Genomic DNA, 26,344 nt, shown 5'->3' on the forward strand with positions numbered 1-26,344 from the left:
TATATATATAGAAGGGCGCATTTTTTATTTTTTTCCCTTCGTGAATCAAATTTGCATGCTTCTCTCTACTTGTAAGTTCTGTGCATATACTTAAGCTTCCAAACGTGTTTTTGTTAATTTATTTTAACGAATACTACGTTGGATATGACTGCTGCAGACTTGATTTACATGCATTGAATGTGCTGCAGAGGATTCCACGGAAATCCAGAAAGGAGCCAGGGGAAGTGGAAAAATGGTATGCTCATATATGTCGGGGTGCAAGAGCAGCGTCTTTCTGCTTAAGGATCCAAGCCCTGGATTGTAAGAGGCCGTTACTTAGGCTTGGTTGTGCTTCACCAAGTAAATAGTCATCACCGTTCACAATTACTTTTCCATTCCGATTTCCACACCTTGGAATTGATTATAAAAGCTGGATACTGCATGTTTAATGTTTTGTCCCTGCTACCCTCCTATCCATCCCCTTTCCCTAGGACTAATTCCGCAAGATTTGTGAGAATGGGAACCACTGGGTGCTATAATTTCACACAGACACAATCCATATTTCACAAAAAACTCATAATTGATACCTCAAGAAGAATGAAAGCTTAAGTTGGCGTATGCCATTCAAACCGGCATTGGTACAGGCAATTGGTCTAACCTTGCCAAGCTGATGAGATGGTAAAAATGTTGGTTATTTTTTCGTAAACTCGCTACAAAAAAGGATAAAAGGAAAATAAAGCACTGTCTAAATAGGCAACCATATTGTTCCAATAAATGTTACTTTTGTGGCTGTTTTTACTAATTTTAAAATAAGCCTGTCAATTCTGCTATTTTTCAAAAAAAGTCCTTGTTTGTGAAGGAGACTAGAATAAATCACCACCTAAGCAAGCGCTCACATCGCACAGCGTGTCACTTAGACTTTATACAACTTTAAATAACAAGGAGAATAATAATTCGAAGCATAATTGGGCAAACAAACTGACGGCACTATAAATGAGGTGCTATTTAAAGTAAATATCAGAAATAAATACAATAAACAAGCATACTTTGAACCAACTTCGTCACCTGAGCATTATTAATTAATACGTTTTTTAACATTTTTTTTTTACACAATACTCTGGCATCTCATACCTAGAGTCAGTTGAGCATCTGAGTAAATTCCTTTTAGGACAAAATCCATGAAACGAATCCAAGTGTCAGTATTGCCGCATACCAATGAAACGGAACTTGAGGTTGGACTACACAATCCTATGTAATTTTTTTAGTAAGTAAGACTTCCAGGTTTCAAAAAAAGCCTGTTGGTAAAAAAAAAAAAAAAAAAAAAAATATATATATATATAATCAATACACTTTTGGGAAATTGTAAGCTTTGCTTTTCAATATTTTGAACAATGCATCACGATTCATCTCAATGAATCTTTTAGTGATGTCTTTGTTTTGCTTTTTATTTTTCCATATTTTGTGTGGCAACATGCACAAAAACCTCTTCCTCTACACTCACTTTCACTCTGCTTTCATCAGTTACACAATAAAAATGAACTGATACTGGAATTAAACAAATGTTTCCTCTACTAGACATTGATCAGTACAGTTTTTTTCTTTGCCACAGGAATTTTTACAGTAAATAACCGAGCAATCAAAACTTTGAGACCATACCTTAAGAAGCACGTCATTGTAGTTTGTAAAAGGGAATATATTATGCATTTTTAAAACGTTTTTATTGTCTATAGTAAATGGTAAACTTTCTTCTCTGTATTTAGCTTTCCCCGTGATTAGTGTGGTAATGTGATATTAGGAATGATACAGAACCTTCCTCCGAACCCCCTACCTCCTTTGTCCTTCTTTCTTCAACTCCCCCCTACCCCCAAAAAGGTGGGTTGTCCTTTTATAATCATCTAGGATAAACGTAGTAACATTTTAGCCCATTAACAACAACTTTAAAATGTTATTAGGTATTTTTTATTTTTTTTGCTTTGGATTATTTTTAAAAGCAACTTGTGCGGTGAACTTGTGTGGAGCGCTTCATGAAAGCTGCACGTACTTAGTCAATTGGAAATTAAAAACATTTCTCTACTGCCCCCAAAATACAGCAAATCCAATGGACAGCTGCCCAGATTTATTTTAGCTGACTTGCTGGTAATAGAAGTCTGTACATTTGTTCTGCTGTACACCTTCTTGAATTTTGTTTTAAAATGAATAGTCTCAGTCCACTAAATAGCAGATATTCTGTTTGGCATTTCATAATGGCATTTTAATATTTTAAAACAATATAAATGCATGAACATTTGTGTGCGTGTTTTTGTTTCGTTTTTTCCCTTCTCAGTATACAAATGTGATCGGTGAGGACAAAACTTTTTGGCAGTAAGGCCCATGGTATCTCAAAAACAATTACACTTTATACCTTTGCTTGGCTATATACAGTTGGCACATGCATACTCCTATCTAGAATGAAAACTACCATTTTATAAAACCTTTTATGTCCATTCCTATATCTTAATTGGTGTTTATATGTATACAGTCTATAGTTGTTTTAACTGCATCAAAACAGTCACATTCTGATGCCTATAACTACTTCACCCATAAATAAATGAAACTAAGATATTTGATTTGCTATTGATGAATGCACCTATACTTCTTGATCCAACAGGCGTTTTGATGCTTTATTGTGGTGTCATGGGAGAACAAGAGGAATATCTTCTACCATACCACATCTTCTTAGCATCATGTTAGACAGGCTTCTAGATATATCCAATGCTTTCTGAATTCATCATGAGAAATCCAACAAACCAGTCATTGGTGAGTTTGACAAATTGCTCGTTACAAGATGTATTACATTGGCAAAATCAATTCTAAAGGTGCAATTTTATTTCTAGAGTGTAATTAATGCTGGCAAACGGTCAGGAAAATTACTAGCTGCAAGTAGCATGCTTAGATGCCCAGCTTCTTAAGGAATGGTGATGAAGAAACCTATAATCGTATACCTTCTCCAATCACCACAAATATTTTGGTGTAAATAGAGTTTTAAGGGGCGTTGCTTACTGGCTCCTGCCTTTCATTAAATCCTCCTATACACGATCTGTGGAAGTTCCATGCAAACTCGAACATTTTATTCTTGTCTTATTCTCTTGCTGATATCCGTGTTCAGATTCTCTAAATTATTCTCCAACAAATAAGCGGACACGCTTTAGTTAACTGCAGGTAAAACTACTTTTACAACGACCGCATACACCATTCTGTCTGTTTTGCAAATAGGTTCTGCCATGACCAGAATCTTAATTCAAATAATTTGACTTTGATATGAGGAGGTTCTACAGATAGACATTATCCTTAAAAATTACTTGTTGGAATAAAATGTGGCATTTTGTCTTGGCCAGAGATCTGAGTTTCTATAAATCTGTGCAGCATAGAAACTTTGACCATTACTCGTTTATTGTTCATGACAAATCTTTATCACTCTCCTGCTTTTCCCTGGAGAGACTATGATGACATATAGAGTACAGAAAATGCTTTAAAAAAATGAATTGTTGCTTCAGTAAGACATCGGACAAGAATAATGTTTACGTTTGCTGTTGCGTATCCACAGATTAGAGATGCAACCCAAGCACCATTGCCCAGACTGTTGATATATTAGTTTTGATAGCCAAATGGCACACTTGCTAGCAAACAGTAAAAAAAGAGTAGGGCCCAGAGATTTTGATCTGCTGAAGATAACTACATTATTCTTTCACTAGTTACATACATTGATATTTTCAGGGTTCAGTTTGTGCTAGCCTCATTCAAGTGGAAATGTGGTCTTGATTTTGGCTACCTGATTAATCTTGTTTGGCACCTATAACTGAACCCTTACTGAAGGGATTTATAAATACAAGATTGTAATCCAAGTAAAAGTAATATAGAACCAATGTTATGAGTTTACCCACAACCTTGTTAGCTTTAGTTATGGCCCTGATCAGAAGTTTGAGGTTGCATGCACAGAGCACAACGATATTTTAACATGTTGACTGATAAGTGATCACACTGAATTCTCCGCTCCTGATTTTTTCTTCACTTCTTACAGCATTTACTACTTGATGCAGCGTTGATCTCTGGAAACGGGCATTCTTGCGGAACTCTTAAATGTGTTTAGGCCTCTTTGCTACAGAATTTTCTATCTGGTTTGGAACACTGGCACAGAGTGCAGTTCTGGCGTAGATCAGTTGACTAACCGCTTTGTGGTGGATCATCCTTGAATTTCTGTTAACTAATTTTTTTCCTTTTCAGCTAAGATATGTTTGAATTATTTGTATTGTCAAAAGTTTTCTTTAACAGCCATACTGCCTCTGGATTTGGTGATCTGAAGAACCACAGAATTATTATTGAACCTTTGACTCTTCTGTAGGCAACAAATACAGTCCTGTTCAAACGTTGTTGTACTCATTATCTAAATGCTTTCCTTTAACAACCAAAACCCTTCTTTCTAGGAAGCCTGTAAGCTGATTGGCTGAAATCTTGGAATACATTTTCTTGAGACTTGGTCTTGAGAACTGCTGTTGAAAAAATAAGGTTTGTAAATGAAGCAATGACCTAAACTCCTTATTGAAGGTCATGCTTGGAAACTTCCTACTGGGCATATTTAAAACTTCTGAGTAAGATGCGAATCTGTTTCTCACTGCCTTGTTCTGACTACAAATGGTTGCCATTTTGCTTTATTCATGTCAGTTTTGTTCACTGATGGTGCTTTTACGTTCTGAACTCTGCATTTATTTCTTTATTGAGCAGGGTTCCAACCGGCAGGACCTTTGTGTCTACTGTTGTCTGGAGGGTGTAGTTCAGTTTAGACAGCAGGTTCTCTCTTCTGGCGTCCATGTTGGATGAGGCTGCCAGAAAGGTCATTTTCTGCAAGAGCTGGTGGGGAAGATCCTGAATGATCTGACAGCTTTGGATGTGTTTGGTGGTATGCTTTTCAGTAGTTCCAACTAACATGTTTTGGGGTAGCAGGTTGTCTTGCCGGTGGATGCAGTTCAGAATCTTTTAATTTGAGCATAAGCACATTAAAAGCTGCATGGCCTAGATAGACATTTCATAGTCTGGATTCAGCCTAGTTACAGGTACATTATAGTTGGGTTCGGGTTTCACTAGTGCAAAACCAGTGAAGTTCAGCAGTTATATTTAGTTGAGCTAACTATAACTCTTGCATCACAATGCATGGCTTATGACCTCACATATGTCACTCATGACATGGTCAGTAACATCACTGATGACCTCACATAGTGACTGTTTTTAAAAAGTTGTGTCTTAAATATATTTACCAAGGTGTATTGGTGAATCAGTGGGGTGTATGAGTGCCTGTATGGATGATTTAGTGGGTGTGAGACTGAATGTATAAGTGAGTGAGTGACTGCTAAGGTGTCTCAGTGAATGTATGTGTGAGTGACTGGTTGTGGGAATGTTTGTATCAGTCTGTCAGTTGGTGCCTAAGTAACCGTATGGGTATATGTGGGTATTTGAGCGGCGTGGGTGGTGGTAAAATGGGGTGGGGCCTCCAGCGAGTTCCCCGGAGTTTCCCCGGTGTTTTTTGTTTTTCTTGATTTACAGGAGGGGGCTGCGTAGCCCCCTTCTCTGGGGTGATTTCAGCCCCAGGGCCCCCATCCCCCACAGGGCCTGGGGGGGGGTGGTGGTCCCTGGGACATAAGCCCCAGGAGGGAGTCACATTCACTCCCGCTCCTTTATCTGCATAATGTCTCCAAGACTTGGCCCACTACAAGGCCAATAATGAACAAAGTGCGGGAGTCCGCGGATCTTGCTGAAATAAACAAACATTTTTTGGCCATGCATGGTCCGAGTGGGGCCCCCTCCAAGAGGCCTAGGCGGCAGGGTGTTTTTTTTTTAAATTTTTTGCGAGAAACCGTTCAATCCAAGTCCAAAGATGGCTGCCAAGACTTCCTGGACGAAGTGTTGGCATCTATTCAAATTTCAGTAGGGTTTCAGTAGAATTTTGGACTCCCCAGTTATCTATTTTTTAAACTTCATTATCTTAAACTACTTAACGAATTTACTCCAAATCACAAAAAGCGCACCTTCTGGACCAACATCTTGCTTTCTGCCGAATTTGGTGTAATTCCGTTCAGTGGTTCGGGCTGCAGTAGTGTTCAAAAAATGAAAAATCCCCATAGACATAACGTGAGAAACTCTGGGACACCCCCACCCTTTTTTTCTCTGACCCTGCTTGACGGACCACCCTGAAACTTAGTTTGGCTCCTGTATCCAGTGCGGGCTCCAACACAGCTCGAGCTCACCTCGTGCGAACACAATCGCCACCACTCAAGGCTCCAGAAAACAAATCTGCTTCACAATTTATTGAATTGCCACGGATACATGTTTAGCAGTTACACCTTTCTCAATGCAGGTGAAGATGTGGTGGGGACTCTTGACAATTTCACATCTTAAATTCTCCGGGCACGATTCTCATTGAAGGAAATCCAGGGCCATAGGAAGGGGACTGACTACTTTGTATTGTAATTGTAATAGCGTTTATGTAAATGTTTGTATTTTATATAGCGCACTTCTACCCGGAGGCCTCGTAGCGCTGTATTCATACCGCTGCGGAACCCATCCTGGCCTTCCTGTGAAATGTCCACTCCTGGGCACCCCCAAGGTGAAGCCAGGCATCCACAGCGCTGCTGGGGCCGTAGTGGAGATTAAGCAAGCTATTGCCCAGAGTCACAGAGTGGGACCCATGATTAGACTAGGCACCGAGGCGAGAATTATCAGGTCCGGGGAAATTGAGCCCAAGACCCGCCGAGGCGGGAATCGAACCCTGGTCCCGGGCCAGACCTCTGCATCAGGGTCTGCCGCTCTAACCATTGAGCCACACTTCTCCACTGTATAGCGTTTACTACCACTAACAAGGCGTTAAAGCTCTTTTTTGGCAGTAGCACGCTACTTCGGAACCCAGAAAGGATTAGTGTTGAAAATTAATATAGTAAAATATGCAAGTAATTTGAGTGGTGGATATGTTCAGTTATTTGGATAGAAAAGGGTAGCGGCGGGATAGAGGGGAAAGAGGTTTGCATTTATATAGTGCTTGCTACCCCTGATGTTGTGTTGAAGTGCTTTTTGATGAGTAGCCCGCTACTCTGGAACCCATAAAGGATTAGTGGTGATTTAGTACAGTGAAATATGAAATTTGACAAGTAGACATGTTAGTCTGTTATTTTCATTGGAAAGGATAGTGGAGGGGTAGAGTAAAGGAATTAGACTTTTTTGTTTGCTTTGGAGGTCATAGCAGTGGGAGGAGGCTTGGGACGAGTAAAAAGGGATGTGGAGGGAATGAGTCTGAGGGAAGGGTTTAGAAAGGCTTGTTTTGGGGTATCTGTATTGTAAAAGAGGTGTCAGATGATGCCAGGAGGGTTAATGTAGGGGACAGTTTAGAAAGGGTTTGGGATAAAGGCGTTGATGTAGAGGATATATTGATAGAGGTATAGGGTGAGAAATGGGGTAGTGCATTGGAAAAAGTAGTAGAAAGTTTGAGATGAGTCAGAAGCTGGGGTAGAAGATGTATTGAGAGAGGTATAGGGTGAGCTAGTATAGTGCATTGAATATACTGAATTAGAAGAAAGCAATACATATATAGATCCATAAGTACATGGAAAGTAATTAGATGCATAAAGGAAGTAAGTATATGTAGATTAAAGATATTGATAGAAGTATAGGATGATAAATAGGGTAGTGCATTGAATATGCTTTTTTAAGAGGAAGTAATAAATATATATATCCAAGTACATGGTAGATATGGAGATGCATAAAGATAGTAAGGAGTATATGTAGATTAAAGATACATTAGATAAACACTGGTTTTCAAGTGTTCTACTTAAAAATGTATTTTTTTTTTAACAATTCTACATGTTTATACAAAGCAATACTAAAAGATAGGTACTTATCTATAGTACAAATAAATGCTTATATACAGAGGGATATGCTGTATATTTCTGTTTGCGTATGGTGCTTATGTGGGTAAGAGCCAATTCTTGAGTAGTTTTCTGGAGATAGGTGGTTGTCTGTGGATCTTATGTTGGGGGTAAAGAGTTCCATAGTTTGGCTGCTTGAACAGAGAAGGATGTGTCACCCATGTTTTTTTTGTGGATCTTAGTATGTTGAGGCGAGGTGCCACTCTAGAGCGGAGGTTCCTTTTTTTTAATGTGTTTGGTGATTTTATTCCTAATGAAGAGCGGTCCCATTCCATGTATTGCTTTGTGGGTGATACAAAGCAGCTTGAACGTGGATCTTTTGGCAACCGGTAACCAATGCAGGTGAGATGTGGTCTCGCGGTTTGATATGCAAGAGTAGTTTGGTAGCCGGGTTCAGAATCTGATGTAGTCTTTTCATGGTCATTAAAGGTGATCCGTGGTAGAGACTATTGGCGTAATTGAGTTTGGACAGCACAAGGGAGACCTTGTGTGGAAATCCCAAATGGGGGAAGATTCGTCTCAGAGTTTTTATAGTGCCAAAGCTTGATCTTGCTAGTTTGTCCACTTGGGCATTCATCAATAGTTTGGAGTCCATGGTCATTCTGAGGTTTCCTGTGATACTTTATGTGGTGATCCCAGTTCATGAGGCCAGACGGCAATGATATGATAAAAGGTATTTATACAGCGCACGTACACCGACGGTATCTTGGCGCTTAAGAGGACGAACCAGCGAGGGGTAGAAAAATTAGTTGTATGCTTGAGAGAATAGCCAAGTCTTCAGCGCCCTCCTGAACAGGGAGTAGGAGGAGGTAAGACGAAGATGGAGGGAAAGCACGTTCCAAAAGCATGGGGCTTGCGAGGCAAATCTCAATACCCGTGCTTCTTGCGCTTGAAGGAGCTGGTGGAGACAAGATTTGCACCAGAGGATCAGAGTGCTCGAGAAGGAGTATAGCTGTGGATAAGCGAGGCTAAAAAAGCCGGGCCTTGAAGAGAAAGGGCCTTGTGAACTAGACAGCCCATTTTAAAGAGGCTGCGCTGGGCCACAGGGAGCCAGTGAAGGCTCTTAAGGAGGGGCTTGGTATGGCTAGATTTTGGCTGTCCAAAGAGGAGTCTCGCTGCTTGGTTCTGGATAAGTTGGAGCTGACTGGATTGATAGGCAGGTATACCGGTATACAGTGCGTTTGCATAGTCAAGCCGGGATATGACCAGTCCCAGAGTGACTTGGACCAGGGCATCATGGGAGAGGAATCTGCTGATTTTTGTGATACGACGAAGGTGGAAAAAGCAAGACAACACCACTGACTTAATTTGAGGTCCCATGGAGAGATCCTTACTGATGGTGACTCCTAAACTTTTAACTGAGTTGACCGGAGATGGTGGACATCCCAAGGAGCGTGGCCAGAAATTGGAGTTCCGGGGATTTCCTGGAGGGGCCGTAAGGACCTGCTCGGTCTTGTCAGGATTATGCTTGAGCTGATTAGCATTCATACAACTACTGATGAACGTCAGTCGACTGGACATTCTCTATAGAGGGGGGGGAGGAGTCAATATTAAAGATGAGATGAAGGACATCAGCATAATTGAAGATGACCACAGGTCTCTGCTGAAGCTCTGAAATTAAAGGGTAAATATAGATTAAATAGTAGTGGGGGAAAGGGAGGAGCCCTGTGGGACCCCACACGTAAGGCCTTTAGCCTTAGACATAAAGGTAGAGAGGCGGACCGCTTGCTTCCGGTCTTGTAGAAAAGATGCGCACCATCTCATCGGGGTGCCCCGGATGCCGGCGTTCTCGACCCGTTCGAGGAGGATGGCGTGGTCGACTGTGTCGAACGCTGCCGACAAATCAAGGAGCACCAGGGCCTGTGAGATGTTTTGGTCAGCCCCCTTTCTGAGTTCGTCATGAACCGCCAAAATAATGGTCTCTGTAGAGTGTTGGGGTCTAAATCCGGCTTGATAGGGATGTAAGAACTGAGAACTTTCCACAAAGGTGCTGAGGCAGTTGGCTACAAAGGCCTCTAAGACTTTGCCCAAAAACTGGAGCAGCGATATTGGGCGGAAGTTATTCAGGACCGCGGGGTCCGCACCAGGTTTTTTAAGGATGAGGGAGACCACTGCCGATTTAAAGGCATTGGGAACCACCCCCGTAGTGTGAGAATTGTTAAGTAAGGAGAGTGGTGCGCCTGGGAGATTGAGAAAAATCTTACGAGAGATGTGGGGGGGGACAGCTATCCAGAGGTGAACCAGATCGGACTTTACTAAGAAAAGAGAAGAACATCTCTTGGGTAATCAGGGGGAAGTTTTGAAGGGACAAGGAATTCCCAGGGGCGCTGCCAAGATCAAGGTTAGGGGTGGTCTTAGGAATGCTAGTTTTCATTTTAATTATCTTGTCGACAAAGTAATTATTAAGGGAATCACAGAGGGGCTGGGACGACAAAGGTTTAATGGTCACACGGTCGGGTTTAACTAATTCATTAACTATAGAAAAAATATCTTTGGATTTGTTAGAGGAGTTCAAGATTTAACGAAGTATTCAGATTTTGCCCCAAGAATGGCAGATTTATAATCCTTTAAAGCAGTGAGGAAAATCAACTTCTTCAAAGGACAATAATCCAATCTCCACTTTAGCTCGGTTTGTCGAAGGGCGAGTTTCCTATCTTTCAAATCCTGGGTGAACCAGAGCTGGGCATCATGAGGCCGTTTATTTTTGAAGGGCGAAAGTGTCCCTGGCCTCTGCCAACCACGCGTTGATGTTTTCAGCCTGGGCATGCCTGAGGATGATGAGCCGGAGGGCTCAGATGGGCATGGGGTAGATACGGCCAAAGAGACAGAGAGAGGAGATATTAACTCGACCCCAGTTCCGGATCGCGAGGGGATCCGAATGACCAGATTTAGTGACAGCAGTTTTCGGGTAGAGAGAAGGAAATAAAGAAGTGATCTGACCAGGCACATGGGGAAATCTGTAAATTTGACACGTCCAGATTTAGCGACCAGACCTGGTCCAGAATATGGCCCTTGGTGTGGGTGGCTCCATTGATGTGCTGGATAAAGTTAAGGCCATTTAGGAGCACCGTAAACTCCATTGAGGATGCACTTTCGTGCAGAGCATGGGGCCAATAATTAAAATCCCCTATAATAATTTTCGCAAGTGGGTCATGTTTCCAATCGCCACACGTGAGTATTTCCGTTTTGGAAGCATTCAATTTGAGATGGCTCCAAGTCATCGATTGATCCACGGCTCGGAAACTTGACAGTTTTCACTTGTTTCAAATGTCTTTGGGACATTCCAGTTGAAGGAGTATTTGTGTGTCATCCACATAGTTATAGCATCTGAGGTGAAATTGATTGATCAGTACAGGTAATGACTTAATGTAGATGTTGAAAAGCAGGGGCGAGATGATAGATCCTTGAGAGACCCCCGCTTTTGTGGAGTATGGTTTGGATGAGAAAGTTGGGGTATGGATGACATTAGTTCAGTTTCAAAGGTAGGACGTGATCCAGTCTAAAGCAGTCCCCTCTATGCCGATTCCGTAAGGTCTTTGTTTCAGAGTCCTGGTCAACCGTGTCCAAGGCAGCCGAGAGGTCCAAGAGGAGTAGCGCAGCAACCCTGTTGCGGTCAACTGTGTTCTTCAGGTCATCCAAGATTGCAATAAGGGCAGATTCTGTGCCTCTTCTCGGACGGAATCCTGTTTGGAAGTCTGAAAGTATTGCATTATCTTCAATGAATTGTGACATCTAGGCGAACGCTGCTCTTTCGATCAGTTTGCCCACGAAACGTCCATTTGTAATGGGTCTGTAGATGTCCGGGTTCAGCGGGTCCAAGCTTATTTTCTTCAGTAAAGGGTGTACTGTATGACTTTTTGAGTTCTTATGGATATATTCCAGTAGTTAAGGAATCGTTGATTCTTCTTACTGGAGTTGCAGCAGAGGTTGTTAATAGAATTGTCTTGAAAGTTTACGGTGGACTCGGGTCAGAAGGGCTGCTGACAGGCCTGCTTGCTTTGACCAGGTCCATAAATACATTGTGAGAGATGTGTTGGAAGGTACGTAGAGGCTGGGTTACAGTATTCTTGTTTTGTTGTTTTGTGCCGGTACTTTGTCTCTGTTTTAAGTATGAGTCCAAAGGGTCTGCTTTGTCCGTGTAATGAATTGCCTGTTTGTCTGTGAAATCTTGAGTAACGGGATGAGTTCCTTCTAGGCAATTTGGTTTAGGAAATTCATTGAGTATTTGAGAGAATTCTTTATTTGCACATTTAGCTTGTTGAATTCTGGCTGAATAGTACAGTTTCTTTGTTTTTAGGGCCCCCCTAGCGATGCAGCGCATGCGCTGCTCGCCTTGGCAAGACCTACAGCCGTTGGTTTTGCCAGCGAAGGGAGACAGGAGATGGCATGCGACAGGAGATCTCCTGTCCCCGCTCGCGGCATTTGAACAGAACGCGCGCCATGCGCGTTCACTCTCACGGCGACAACTTGTTATCGGGAGAAATGGCATGTAGGAAACTTTGAGAAATTAATTAAACTTTCTCTGAACAGATCGTAACAATAGGCTTCTGTTTCAACACGTTTCCATGTAACGAGACGTCGCACCTTGTTCCCGTTAATGTTTGCACGAATTTGCCTACTTGTGCTCGCGGAGCCAGCATCTCGTGCCCGTTAATCGACCTCACTGAAGGAAGTTTAGCTGCTACACCTGGGTAAGCTACGATATTCTGATGCAGCAGCTACCGCCGCAACAGTCTTTCTTATGTAGTAGTGTCTGGCGCGTTTCAACGTGCGAGTTACAGCAACTTATTTCCAGACGAATAGCCATAATTTTTTTTTTCTTTAAAATAAAACCCTTTCCATTTTGCCGAATTCCATTAAGCCGCTGCCTGTTACTAAAAGCTTTTCGTTATTCGTTCTGGAAACTTTATTGGTTGTTTTTAATTTGGATTAATGACTGGCACTGGTTAGTAACTTCTGATCCGTTTGAGCTAGACACTTTTGTTGTAGTTAATAGCTGCAGATTATGCTGCAGATGATGCTTTATGGTGCAAATGCGTAATCCATATTTATGCGGAAAAAGCTGCAGAATCGTGCTGGCTCTATAAGTGCTTTCTAGTAACCTGGAATCTGCCCGGACTGGCTAGCACATAACTTTACACTTTGTGATCCTCATGGCTTGCGGTTCTGCCTTGTTTAGGTCTGGCTTCACAGCCCACCCATCTTGAGACCGTCTCTTTTTTTAACCAGATCAGATTTCTCAGGGCCGTTTTCTGTTTAGTAGTTAATCTTTTTCTAAATGAAATAGCTATCTGCCTATTCTCAATATGGATTTTTCTATACCCTTTGTGCTAAACAAAGCAACCAGAGGTTTGTGATCAGTGTGTAGAGTAAGCAATAGTTCCCAAATGTATGTCCTGTAATGCTTTGCACCCCACCGCAATGCCATCCAAGGCCTCCTATATATTGGTGCGTATGTAGTCCCTGCACCACTGAGTGCCCTTGCAGCAAAAGTCCCCACTTCCTCTCTACAGTAATCTCTCTTTTGCATGAACACAGCTCCTAATTCAGCATTACTGGCATCTGTCTTAATTATTCTACCATCTTTTGTATCAAATGGTTTTAGAGGTTTTGCTTATACAATAGCTGTATGCAATATCTTAAAAGCAGTCTGACAATCCTGTGCTGAAAACACTTTAATCTACCTTGGGGAACCTGCATACCCACTCATTTCTATCAGATACATTCATACAACTGATGCAAGCACCCCCGCCCGCACCTTCCACCTGCAGACTGTTTTTTGATACCACTTGGTCAGGGTGATTAAGTTCTGACAAAATAGCAAGCTCAGCTTCGTTGTTCCACCCGACAAATTCAATCCCTCCATGGCAACATAAATGGTAGCATTCTTTCCCTCACATCCACCAAACTCCATCAAATTCACCCATAATTTTAGTTGGGTTCTCTCCAAATGAAAATATCTTAAACCTAGAGTTTCTCAATCTTCAAAAACCCAAAGTTTTTTAAGCATCGGCACATTTAAAGTAAACTGACGGTGTGTCAGTTTACTTTAAATGTACCTCTACTGCATTGATTAGAGTGTGCAATACCTCGGCTTGCTTTTTCATTCCCCCATTAGATACTTTTTCACAACTTCCATTCCCACCTGCTTTTTCCTCTAAATCACACAGGACAAAATAAGTATTGTCACTTCTTCAAACTCACTGTCCAGTTTGGACACCACAGCTTTCTTTGTCACGACACTCTTGCAAAATGTCCCTTGCCATCGCATCTGAAACATGGCTGAGACAAAGCAAGACGATTCATAGCAGAAGTAGTCTGGTTCCGATTGCCACATGTGTTTACTGTAGCACCAGGACGCCCTTTCGGTCAACTGTAACGCTTTCCAAATATTTTTTATTTATTCATTCCAGTAAAATGTCTACTTGTTCAAATGTCTCTACCTTTACTTGATCTCTGCGTTTCTTCGTTCTGGACTACTGCCAGTGTCTGTTTTCTGCGTGCTTGCTTCTATAACCTCTCTATGCAGTTTCTCCTGGCTCTTCCCCCTCTTGGGGCTGCGCCTCGTCATTTATTTGCTGTGCATGGCCTGGTGTCCGCCATAAGGCTGTTTGGGATCTGTTGTCAGCCCTCGCAAACGGATGCAAAGGGCAATAAACTTAGCCTTCCCATTGTAAAATGGCAACTGTTTAAGACCTGCTAATCCAGAACTGCATTTATCAGTGGTAAACAATGAACATTGCTGAGTCTTCCTGCTTTTTACATTTAACTCTCGCATATATTGTAAGTCCATCTGATAAAGCTTCCATCAATTAAGGTTTTACTTATGTAGGCATTTCTATGTATTGGCCCTTTTACTTCTGTTACGCGGTATTTCTTATTTAATCTGTAGCACTATTTTCTTTAAAAAGTTTCTTCTACTAAAGGCACAATATGCTTTACTGCAACATTAAGCTTTTACTCACCAAACAGCCAGGGACAGTGGCTGCCGCTTCTTTGAAATTGAGTAGGTCTCGCAGTTACAAGAGTTTGAGCTATTGGCATTGTAAATTACAATGCCTTTTATGTATGTTTTAAAAACAACCGATAAATAAAAGGCATTGTCATTTACAATGTCAATAGCTTAAACTCTTGCAAATGCGAGACCTATTGCATTACAAATGCTTGTTTTGATAGCGGACTTGTATAATCTCTAAATTTTCTATAGATAAATGTAACATACCAATTCAAATGAAACTTTGACTGTGTGTACCCATTTCCAACTTCACCCATGTCGCTGAACTCCTTCAAGGCAGGCGCGCCTGCGTGAGGGTATACTCTTGGAGTATACTTCTCCAAACAGAAGACTGGGCACTCTCGGGGTCAATACTGCTATTTATTTGGCACAATAAGCAGACGTGGTTCGGCAACTTTGCCTTTATCAATACTTGTAACAATGAAAACACTTCAGTATCACAGTTCCTTTTAACTTCATGACATTGCACTCCCATGCAGCGCAGGCAAAGAGGAGGGGTCGACCATCAAAGTTGAATATTTATTTCTCCGGCAAGACACATTAGCATGTGTCTTGTTATATGCTAAAACATCCAGATTGTGACAACTCGATGATCCCTTTATACTATATAAACAATCTTGTCGAAAATCGACCTTAAATAACTTGTTGCAATCACGTTTGTTGTAGTTTTTGGCATTCTAATAGTCACCTTTTGGGTCATTCCTCATTATTTCATACTGTATGGGCTCCCACACGCTCACAGGAGCAGTTCTTCTTGTCATGCGGTTGTGCAAATATTCCTACACGCCTCATTGAGCTCTGATGTCTCCTCGTACGATGTAATTACAGCATCGCAGTTGCCCCTCGCCTGCCGCAGACAGAACCATTCTGTAGTTCATTAACCCAGGGACGCAGGTAGTCTGGCCAATGACATTTCCTCCCCGGATTAAATTATCCTTGACCCATAATCTGCTTCTCACCGGCCAGATCACTGCAAATAGCGACGGCTCAGGCAACATTATACAAATCAGTTTCCAGCTTTACCTCTTTAAAGGCGAGTGCACCCGCATGAGGGTGAACTCATGTAATGTTGAGGTTGTATAGGGGTGTGTGTTTCTGTGGATGTCATCAATGATTTCCTAATTATAACGTCCTTGTAACCTTTGGTTTTTAAGTGAATTTCTAAGTTTTTTTTTTTACATTTTATTTCCTAAATGTAGCCACTAACCTTTGACAGTGAGTGATTGCATGAGTGTCTGGGTAGGTCTGTCAGTAGGTCTGTGAGTAAGTACATGAGTCTGAGTGGGCCTGTGACTGGATGCACAAGTGGCTCTGTCAGTGGGTGCATGAGTGTCTTTAAAAGTCTGTGGATGGATGAGTCGAAGTGGGTCTGTGAATGGTACCATGTGTGGGTGGATGAGTGTGAGTGGGTCTGAGAGCATGCAAAGTAATAGAAACGTATCATAAAAATATCATAGTTCTAAAACGAAGTAAAAATAAGACAAACCATACTTGTCAGTATCAAAATATCTATAAAAATAACCTTTTAGTCCCAGTGCAAATTAATTAGTGGTCCATTGAGAAATATCACCAGTTATATTATGGTCCGTTACACCCATCATTTCTGATTTATAGGAAGGCCACTCCAAGGAACAATAAATTCACAGCCATGCTACTTGTTAGTGGGTAACATCTTTAGCCTGACCCGCCAGCCATATAACTAGTATCTCGTTAATGTGAACAAAAGCCATTTGGTGGCGTTCTATCTAAACACCTGTAGGGCTTCTGCTGGTCGTGTAAATGACGAGTCAACATTCCAGAATTATCCTTTTCTAATGTGTGCATGGTAGGGGCAGATGAACATGAATGTTTCTAGAGATTCAGAGGGAAGACTACACACAGGACGCAGTGGGGGTTACAGTAGCATTCTTCTATTTATTTTTGGTTGTATTCAAAGGCAAAGTTCAAACCTAAATTGTAAGTAAAGTACGTGTGCATGTGGGGGTTCAAATTCATCCTTAATCTCAAACTGAAAATGTTTTTAAAGTCTAAAAACCTATCAGTTAAAGTGCCTGGTGCTACAGCATTGAGACATAATAGCGGAGTATAATTCCAAAATGCTTTTTTTAAAATGAGAAAGCACTACTTCCGTCATGGTGTTTGGTTCCTCCCACAAAACCACCATCCCCAGTTTGAACAGCCACAGCTTGACCTCCCTAAACCAGACCACTCGCCCAGCCTCTTTTTCAAGGGTTTGTAATTCAGCTACTGCTTTCTTGACTGGGATCTAAATGTTACTGGTTCAGAGTCTTACCCAGAACACTAATACTTTCCACACAGCAATTTGTGTAATGCTTTTTAACCCTAGGTCTAATTGTACCAGAAATATTGGCATGTTTATTGTAAGGTTTAAAAGTGATCTTATAAATTTATTTTCCACCACCTCTAGGCACTTCAATTGTTCTATGCCTGTTTAGTTTCTTAATAATTGCAGTGTCTACATGCTCTAGTGCAAGGCTGCCCTCTTGTATCGGGGCAGACCATGTAAGATGGTTAATTTAACTCCCGAATTATCAAAGACCTTGACCTGAACTAAAATATTTGAGCCCAGTGTCAGTTTCCCTTTAAAAAGATTTTTGAGGATTAAAAGCCATGAACTTGGTCTTTGAACAATTGATCTCGACACAATCATTGTAGGTTGTTGCAAATCTCGCTTATCTGCATGCCCATTGGGGTTTTAGAAAGTAGAAGCATATTGTCTGCAAATAGGAGAGCGGGAATTAATCTGCCTGCTAATTTAGGGGGATCATTCCCACAATCAAAAGATCCATTGATAAGCCCATTCATATAGAAGGTAAACCAGGTTGGAGCCGAAACACAACCTTGACAGCCCTCTTTTGAAATACTTATATTTTTGGTTAGATCTTCACCAGCGCTCCACCTGACTTGGGCGTAATTGTCTTTATTCGTCGGACTATCAGGCCGCTAAGCATATCCAGATCCCTCAAGGCGAAACAACCTACATGTGTCCCTTCCTGATCGTAACTACCGTCCTTCTCTTCCAGGGGATACTCATCAATAGTCATAAGCAGTGAATTATCCTCGCCCATGTGCGGGACCCCGGAGCGTATATATCTATATATCAGCCCTATAAAATCCAAACTAAAAATGGGACAAACAGACAGAAAATAACTCAGCCATACTTGAATAGTAATACGTTACTTAAGAAAACTTGTAATAGAGACCATACACCCAAATGGCTTCATACAAGAATTTCTTTATTTTCCAGAACAAGGAAAAAAACATAAGTATTTGAAGGCAGTTTGGCCCATAGGCTGCATAGGAATTACTGTCCTGAGAAAGAAAAGAAAACTGGCACCTCGCCTTTAAGACTTCCAAGAATCTAGGTACTTTGCCTTTAAGAACCTCAGAGAGCCCTATGCTCCCAGCATGCACCACAGGTGACAGGTCAGTTCTTTTTTTCCGGCTCCTTCTGTGAGGATCCTGGCGCTTGAACCTTGAGCTCAACAGTTTGTTTACTTTTTACTCAGAAATTGTTATTTTTCTTGCTGTTTAGCATTTCTCCTGTGCTGGAAGAAGATTTGGGAATAACTGAGAAAACCTGGGAGTCTAATAGGAACAGAAGTTAGTCCTAACAAGTGCTAAAACCAATGCCCAACACTTAGGTGCAGAGGAAAAATCCTTACAAACATTAGCAAGAAGTTCATGTACCAACGCACATAGCCACTAGCAACCGTAGGTGTATCCCAGTGTCCAGAGATGGATTCCCATCAAAGTCTTGTTAATGATCAATACTATCATTTGGTCATCCAAAAGTAGGGATGGTAAGTCTCTAGATCATTGAGACAGGATCCATACCCTCCATAAGAGACAGGGTTGTAACCCCTGAGTTGCTCGTAGACCATATGTTTGATCATTAAGTGGGAACTAGTACAGTGCAAAAAGAAAAAAGTGAGACTAAAAATGAATAGAGAAAGACAGCGAGGTAAACTTTAATAGCTATCAGTCTCTTCCAGATTAAAACCAAGAACAGTGCAATCGTAGCAGTTCAAACAAATAGCTGCTGAGGGGCCGACATGTTTCTGCCAAACGGGGAAAAACTCCAAAGGCTTTCTTCAGGGCCTCTGTTCTAAATAATTGTTGCAACTGCAAATGTATAGTACATATAAACAATAAACCAAAAAGCAATAAGTGAAAAACCATAAAGGATATACGTGACTATTCCTCCATGTCACTTGGTGTGATGTTCACCTACAAAAGCAAACAGTGACGTCAATGCGTTGAACATATCAACATGGAAAAGAATTTTAAAATTCATTCAACTCACCCATAGTAACAGGGGATCGGACCTCACCTCTCCTGGACCAAGCTCAGGGTAGAGGAGGCCACGCGCTAAAAAGGCAAGGAAAAAAGAAGGTGCTAGATCCAAAGACAAGAAGATTGATCTTCTTAGTTCAAAACAAATCTGTGCCACCTTTCCCTTTGCTAAACTTCTCATATCACCTAACAGCTCACTAGCAAAGAGCTCAGACCACCCCTCACTCGGAGGCAATCCCTCAAGTATAATTTCTCCAAATATTCACTCATGCCTAACCGTGATGGCAAACAATAGGCTCCCTACCTCTCCGTCGTTGCCTCGGACTGATCCTAAGTCTGGGGGAGGTAGCGTGGAGAGGAAAGCAGAACCATTTTATAAATGTAAGGGCCGAGCCCCTATCCAATCGGGGCAATACCCACTTGAAAACGCCATGTTAGTAGTTCAGATAGATCGAAAAACGGTTAACTTCGAGCAATAATCTTACTCTGAGTAATGGTGTGATAACCGGAGACGTCCATTGCTCAGTTCACCCAAGTTCCCTGCACTCGTGAGTTCTCGCGATAAACGGCAAGACTTCGACACAGCCTGCAGTAGAACTACAGAGTGACGTCATCCGAGACTTCACAGTAGTTTATGCTAATCAGAATCTTAGACTAATATCAACCCCTACGAGTGAGTCGATGCTTAGCACATAATGTCCTCTGTTTCTCAGAGTGCAAGGGAGGGACAAGTCTCTCAATCCCAGAAACGTTGCAGACAGCTAATCGTCGCGTGTAATTACAACAAAGGAAATGAATGCCGACCGGTAATGTAGTGTAATAAAGTCTGGTAATGCGGCACGAGTTAACGCTAAGATATCATCGTGATAAGGTGTAATAATGATAGGATATCGCTCATAACTACCGCATTAAATAAAGGTTCATGTACACTTTTGTACCATCTATGCACCAAAAAATGCGCAAAACCCTCACTCGTAGAGCCGCTAAAGAAAAGCTAATCCGCATGTAACCACCCTTACTAAGACAGGGTCACATCGTCAGGTTACCGGAAAGTGATGCTGTAGTGTTGTTTCGTTCTAAATACAGACCTAAATAGTGTATTCTGCTGTGGCTTACATCCCCAGAATACCAGAACGTGATGCTGTAGTGTTTCGTTCTAAATGCAGACCTAAATCGTGTATTCTGCTGTGGTCATGATAAGGTGTTGTCTACTGAAATGGAATGAAAGTCTTTCGGAAAGGTATCGATAACCCCCTAGACCAATTCTGGTTTATAGGGCTAAAGCCTCCCACAATAGCTCTCCCACATCACAGCGGAGTACCCCAGATAAGATATAGGACTGCTATGATGTAGTGTAAAATCCAACATTAGTATTAGTATACTGTCTTATCAGTGAATTGGAAACTTGTCAAGAGGACTCTAGTCAGTCATAGACCTCATCGGGTCAGAGTTGATGTTCAAAGCCTGACCAAGGGCTAAGGACCCACATTCATAGTAAGAAATACTCTGAGCGTCGTCCATGGAATTTCATCATTCAGCCCCTGGGTGTTTGTCGACAGGCTATAAATCCATTTCTGCTCTTTAGTGAAGAGATATCTGGTAACATCCCCAATATGTGAGGGTATAAAGGGTTTCTCTAATACCGTCCATGTGAAATCAGTTTCGCAATGGTTAAGTTCTATGAAATGTTTGGTTAATTTAGAAACACTTTTCTTGCACCTAAAAGCACTTTTGTGCTCCAGCATCCTGTTGCGGACCTTCCTAGTTGTCATGCCTATATATTTCTTAGCACACGGGCATATTAGTAGGTAGATAACTTGCGAGCTATTGCAGTTCGAAAAAATGTTTGGGATCCATGGGCGGTCCGTCCCAATGTCTATCTGTGTGGATTTCGAAGTCTGAGGACACATAGAGCAGTTGCCACACGGATGATGGCCAGTCACTGCCGCCAGGTCCCATAGAGTACCTACAACCCGCCTTGGTTTATCTTGAGGACGGGTATGTATCAGCCGATCACGTAGATTACTCGACCTTTTGAAGGCAAACAAAGGTGGTTCTATTTTATCATTGGTACAGTTGAGCACTCGCCAATGATGTCTTCAGTACGTCTGCTTAATTCAGACACTCTGTTCATCACCACCCCCTTTTCTGAATCGTTTTTGGCCACTATAGGTGTGGCAGGGTATACTCAGACATGAGTCCCTTGCTCACTGCTCCATCGGGATTCAAGCAAGCCGGGCCGACGAGGCTGAAATGCCAGAAACCGGTCCCCGGTAGCTTGTCTCCTTTCTGGTGAAGAATTGGCTTGGTAGTTTGGTCTGCCCTGTTCCCATGATGCACTGGGCCAGGGACAGACTAATTTGCATATAGCCAGGTTCTGAGCTGGGATGGGGCAGTGAGCTAAATAACGGTGATGGATCAAGCCCTGATCTTTGGACTGGGTAAGAGTGGTCTGCTTAATTCAGACACTCTGTTCATCACCACCCCCTTTTCTGAATCGTCTTACGATACGTTGCACTTGGTTAGATTTAGTATTAAACGTACTTACAAAAGTGAGTCGTTCAAGGGGAGCCTTTGGTGGGGCCATCTCCAATAGAGCCTCACTGTGATTATTGGCCGCCCTTTTGAATGAGCGTTTGATCAGCCGTTTCGGATAATGTCTGGCTCTTAATTGGTAAGACAGACCCTCAGCATGTTTATTGAAGTTTTCCAGTGTGGAGCAATTCCGCCGAACCCGAAGGAATTGCCCATAGGGCAAATTATCCTTCAAAGCTTTGGGATGTTGACTGTGATAAAATAGCACACTTCCTTGCCATGGATTTCCTAAACAATTCAGTTTGTAAACCTGACGGGGTTACATAAATCGATAAATCAAGAAAAGAGATTCTTTCTTTACTACTCTCCACAGTAAATTTCAAGAACTCATTGCGGGAATTCAACCACTGATGGAAAGCCAGAAAAGATCCCGTATCGCCTTGCCATACCACGAGAATATCATCAATATACCGCTTCCACCAACGGATGTAAGGAAAAAATGGGTTGGTGGAAGTCCAGGACATGCTTTTGTTCAAAAGAATGAACATATAGGTTTGCCAGACTCGGTGCGAAAATGCTTCCAATGCTGGTACCTGATGTCTGTAAATAGATGGTGTTTTCAAACATGAAGAAGTTTTCTTTCATGGCAATTCTGGCTAATGCCATGATAAATGGGACAGGCGTGATTGATTCCAAATTAGTGCCTTCTAGGATGGATGTGATGGTATTGAGGGTTTCATCCTGAGGGATGGAGGTATAAAGAGATTCGACGTCGAATGAAACAAGATGGTCTGTTGCTTCATCGAAGTCAATCTCAGGGATTACTCGTAACACATCCTTCGTATCCTTGAGGTATGTGGGTATTGTTTGAACCAAGGGTCTCAGGAAAAAATCCACGAATGCCGACAAAGGTTCCAGAAGGGAACCTTGCCCCGATATTATAGGTCTGCCAGGTGGTGGTGGTCTCTGGACTTTATGGACCTTAGGTAAAGTGTAGAAGTAAGGCACAGTGGGATTCTGTGCTTGTAAGAACAGAGCCTCTTGATTGGTGATCCAGCCTTCACTCAAAGCTTCATCAATCATGTATTTAATTTCAGTTGTCAATCTGTCTGTAGGATCCTCCATTAGAGGAATGTAAGAGTTGGTGTTGCTCAGCTGTCGCAAGCATTCATTCCTATAAACCTCAGTATCCTGAATGACAATCGAGCCCCCTTTGTCAGCGGGTTTGATAGTAATCAGAGGATCTCTCGCTAGGTGTTGCAAAGCTTCTTCTTCGAGTCTTGAACATTTTTTGAAAGTGTTGCTTCTCGTAGGCCAGAGTTTCACCACATCGTCCTTCCCGGCCTTTTCAAAGGTCGCCACTTGAGGTGGTACAGAGTGTGCTGTCGGGAGGAAGGAAGATTTAGAACTCAGTCCCTTATTCAAAGTAATGTAGACGTAGTTTGCGAAAGAACTGGGCAAGGTCTACCTGGAGTTTAAAAGGATCTCCATTGTCAGTGATGACAAAGCCTAGACCTTTATTGAGAACCACCTCTTCTAGGGTAGAGCGAATTTTACTGCTAAGGTTCACTACCAAACTAGATTCGGTGTGTGCCTTTACTACCGGGGGTTCCCTCTCGTCTGGCTGCGCGTCCCTGTATGTGGACCTGTTGATTCCTCCCAATGGACCGGCGGCTGTGTGTTTCTTCGTTTGCCTCTGGTTCGTCGCTGACCAAACCCTAAAAAAGGTTGATTATTGTAGTTTGGGTCACCAGAGAAAGGGCCCATTGGTGGTTGGAAAGGGTATTGGAAATTTCCAGGATGTCCCCACGGGGCGGGTGGCCACCAGGGTTGTGACTGGGGATTCTGTTGGCCTCTATAGTTCTGATATCGGTTGGGACGCCCTTGTCCTCTACCCATAAATGATGACTGGCCAGCTTGGTCAGAATCACTACCTGAGTCAGTACTGGAACCTGAGTAATTCGAGCCAAAAGCTCTCCCATTTTTTTCTAAACTCCGGTGGAGTATATGTATTGCTAGTGTAAGGATACACCCTCTCAAGTTGGAACTTAGCCAAGTCCTTCTTGAACTTTTCTATTTTTGACTGCAAAATAGAGTAGTGAAACTCTTTATTGTTTTTATCGGACTCATCATGTTTCTTATATAGAGCAGGAGTGATTGTAGCTTTGATTTGCCCTTCTAGGAGTTGGATTTCAATCAAAATGGCATCTGCTGTCTTTTTCGCGGTGCTGATTATCAGAATCAACCAGTCCCTGGTGCATCGCCATGCAATCAGGGACCAATCCATTAGGAAAGTCTTGTCAGTGAGAAACGGGCGCGGGGCATTAGTAACAATTAGGCCTGGTGGCGCACAGCTCGCCCGTAGGTACGCAGCCATAGCTGGAAGAAGATTTTCCTTTTTCTGACAAACTTGTCATCTTTTTCTGTCAAAATGCCGGCTCTCTTAAGAAATTGTCTATCTTGTGGAAAAAAGATGCCTAGGTCAGATCCACACTCTGTGTGTATCGCCTGTCTTCCTTCTTCTCATAATGTAGACGGCGGTTATCACTGCCAGAGGTTTTCCTCAAGAACACTCAGTGATAAAGAGAGGATTCGGCTTCAGGCGGTGATGGAGAGAAAAAACACGTCCAGAAAGTGGCCTTGGATCAAGAGCCCTCATCAGAGGCATCAACACATTCTACAGTCTGCCTCTACAACGTCGAGAAAAAGGAAGATTCCAGCTTGTTCGGTGTCGCAGCCACCATCGAAGAAAAGGCCTGAACAGTCGCCGTCGAGCGAGGCTTCGACGTCGAAGTGTCCTGCTTTGGAACCGAGGCCAAGATGCGGATCTATCGGCGTCGGAACATGTATCGTCGTCTAGACCCCCATCGACGTCGAGACACTCTCCGTCACCTCACCGTAGGTCGACGTCGTAGAGACCTGAAGACCAGTCGACGTCGAGAGTAAGACACCATTCAACGTCGAAGTCACCACGACGTCGACGTCATTCGAGGTCAAGATCACCGCGACGTCATGCCAGGTCAATGTCGAAGTCTCGTGTGAAGACGTCGCAATCTGCACAGCCCTTGACTCCTACAGGGCATCATCGTGGGTCGAGGGAGGGACAGTTGTCGACGTCGAGGCCATCGACGTCGAGGGACAAAGAACATGCTGGGGCCTCGGAGGAGGTCGCCGAGCATCTCGTTCTCCCTCAAGATCTTAGTCACCTGAACTTAATATTGTACAGGTTTCACCGGAGGGCTCTCCAGAAGTTGGTGAAGAACTCTAGGTCTATCAGCAGTATTGGTTCGGACTATTCCCGTACCTACTTTCCTTCCCGCCTGTCAAAATCTCCAATTCAAACGCCTCGGAGATCTTCACGAAGATCAACGACACCTACTGTGGAATCTTCAAGAAGAAGAACTCCACCTAGATCACGCTCTCTGCGATCCCGTCTGAGACATTCAAGGGACAGATCTAAGTCTTTTCATTCTTCTTCAAGGAGTCGTCCTCGAAGACTTCGCACTTGGTCTGCTTCGTCTACCAAGTCCTCTAGGAGAGATTACTCGCCTACTTGTACTTCTACACCTCCATCACGTGTTTCACTTGTGGACGATCTCATTACCTTCAATGAGGTGTTATGTCGAGGAGCGAGCAAATTAAATATAACGATGTTGGTTCCTACTGTATCCACTACGGTAGTCTTTGAGACCCTACATCACCGTTCCTCAGCCAGACCATTGCTTCCACTTGTTCCTGGCATTATTGATCTTGCTTCTCAGACTTTTCTAACTCCTGCACCAGTGGGGTCTGTGCCTTCACGAATAGCTAAGAAATATAAGGCCCCTGATCAAGAAACATTATTTCTTTGCTCAGATCCTCCCCCAGATTCTATCATTGTGGCAGCGGCTAGGAAAACTCAGTCATCGATGTCTTTATCCTCCGCTCCTCCAGATAAAGACAGCAGAGTGATGGATTCCATGGGCAGAAAAATGTGCAACACATCGGCCTCTTTTATGAAGGTTTCCAGTGCCTCTGCTCTATTGGGAATATACGACCGGTCCTTATGGGATTCCCTGGGTCGTTTTGTAGACAAGCTTCCTAAAGATCAGCAAGATTTTTGAGGAATCTTACAGGAAAGAGGTCTTGCCGCTAACCAAGTGATTAGCGCCTCAGCGGATGGGGCTGATTTAGCTGCTCACTGATACGCTCATGGTATCTGTTCAAGACGTGCTGCATGGCTACGATTAACAGGCCTTAAACCAGAAGTACAGCAAAAGATCACTAACTTACCGTTTAATGGTTCTTCTCTCTTCGGTCCTCATGCAGACGAGGAGATGACAATAATGAAAGCGGAATTGGACACAGTTAAGGCGGTAGGTCTGGAGAAGAAGAAAGACTTCCGCAAACGTTTTCGTTCCAATGAGAAACTCCAATTCCAACAAAAAGGTCAATCGAACCAGTGGTCGTCGCAAGGTCAACAGCAGCAGCAAAGGTCTCATTTCCAACAAAGACGTCCAGGGAGGGGAAGAGGCAACAATAGACAACAGGCCTCTACCTCAAAACAGCCAGC

At 42.7% G+C, this 26,344-nt stretch overlaps 1 protein-coding gene across 3 annotated transcripts in view; it reads left to right on the top strand.

Moving 5' to 3' along the window:
* TSC22D2 (TSC22 domain family member 2) overlaps positions 1–26,344 on the top strand; it is a 149,857-nt gene that overhangs the window by 50,084 nt on the left and 73,429 nt on the right. The window contains exon 2 of one of the 3 annotated variants that reach the window (XR_013602635.1): positions 2,627–2,775. The exons of the other annotated variants lie outside the window; for them this stretch is intronic. The gene's annotated coding sequence lies outside the window, so the exon portion shown is untranslated. The remainder of the gene's footprint in view (positions 1–2,626; positions 2,776–26,344) is intronic. 3 annotated transcript variants of the gene reach the window in all.

This window comes from Lissotriton helveticus, chromosome 11 (genome assembly GCF_964261635.1).
Source record: "Lissotriton helveticus chromosome 11, aLisHel1.1, whole genome shotgun sequence".
Classification (NCBI taxonomy): Eukaryota; Metazoa; Chordata; class Amphibia; order Caudata; family Salamandridae; genus Lissotriton; species Lissotriton helveticus.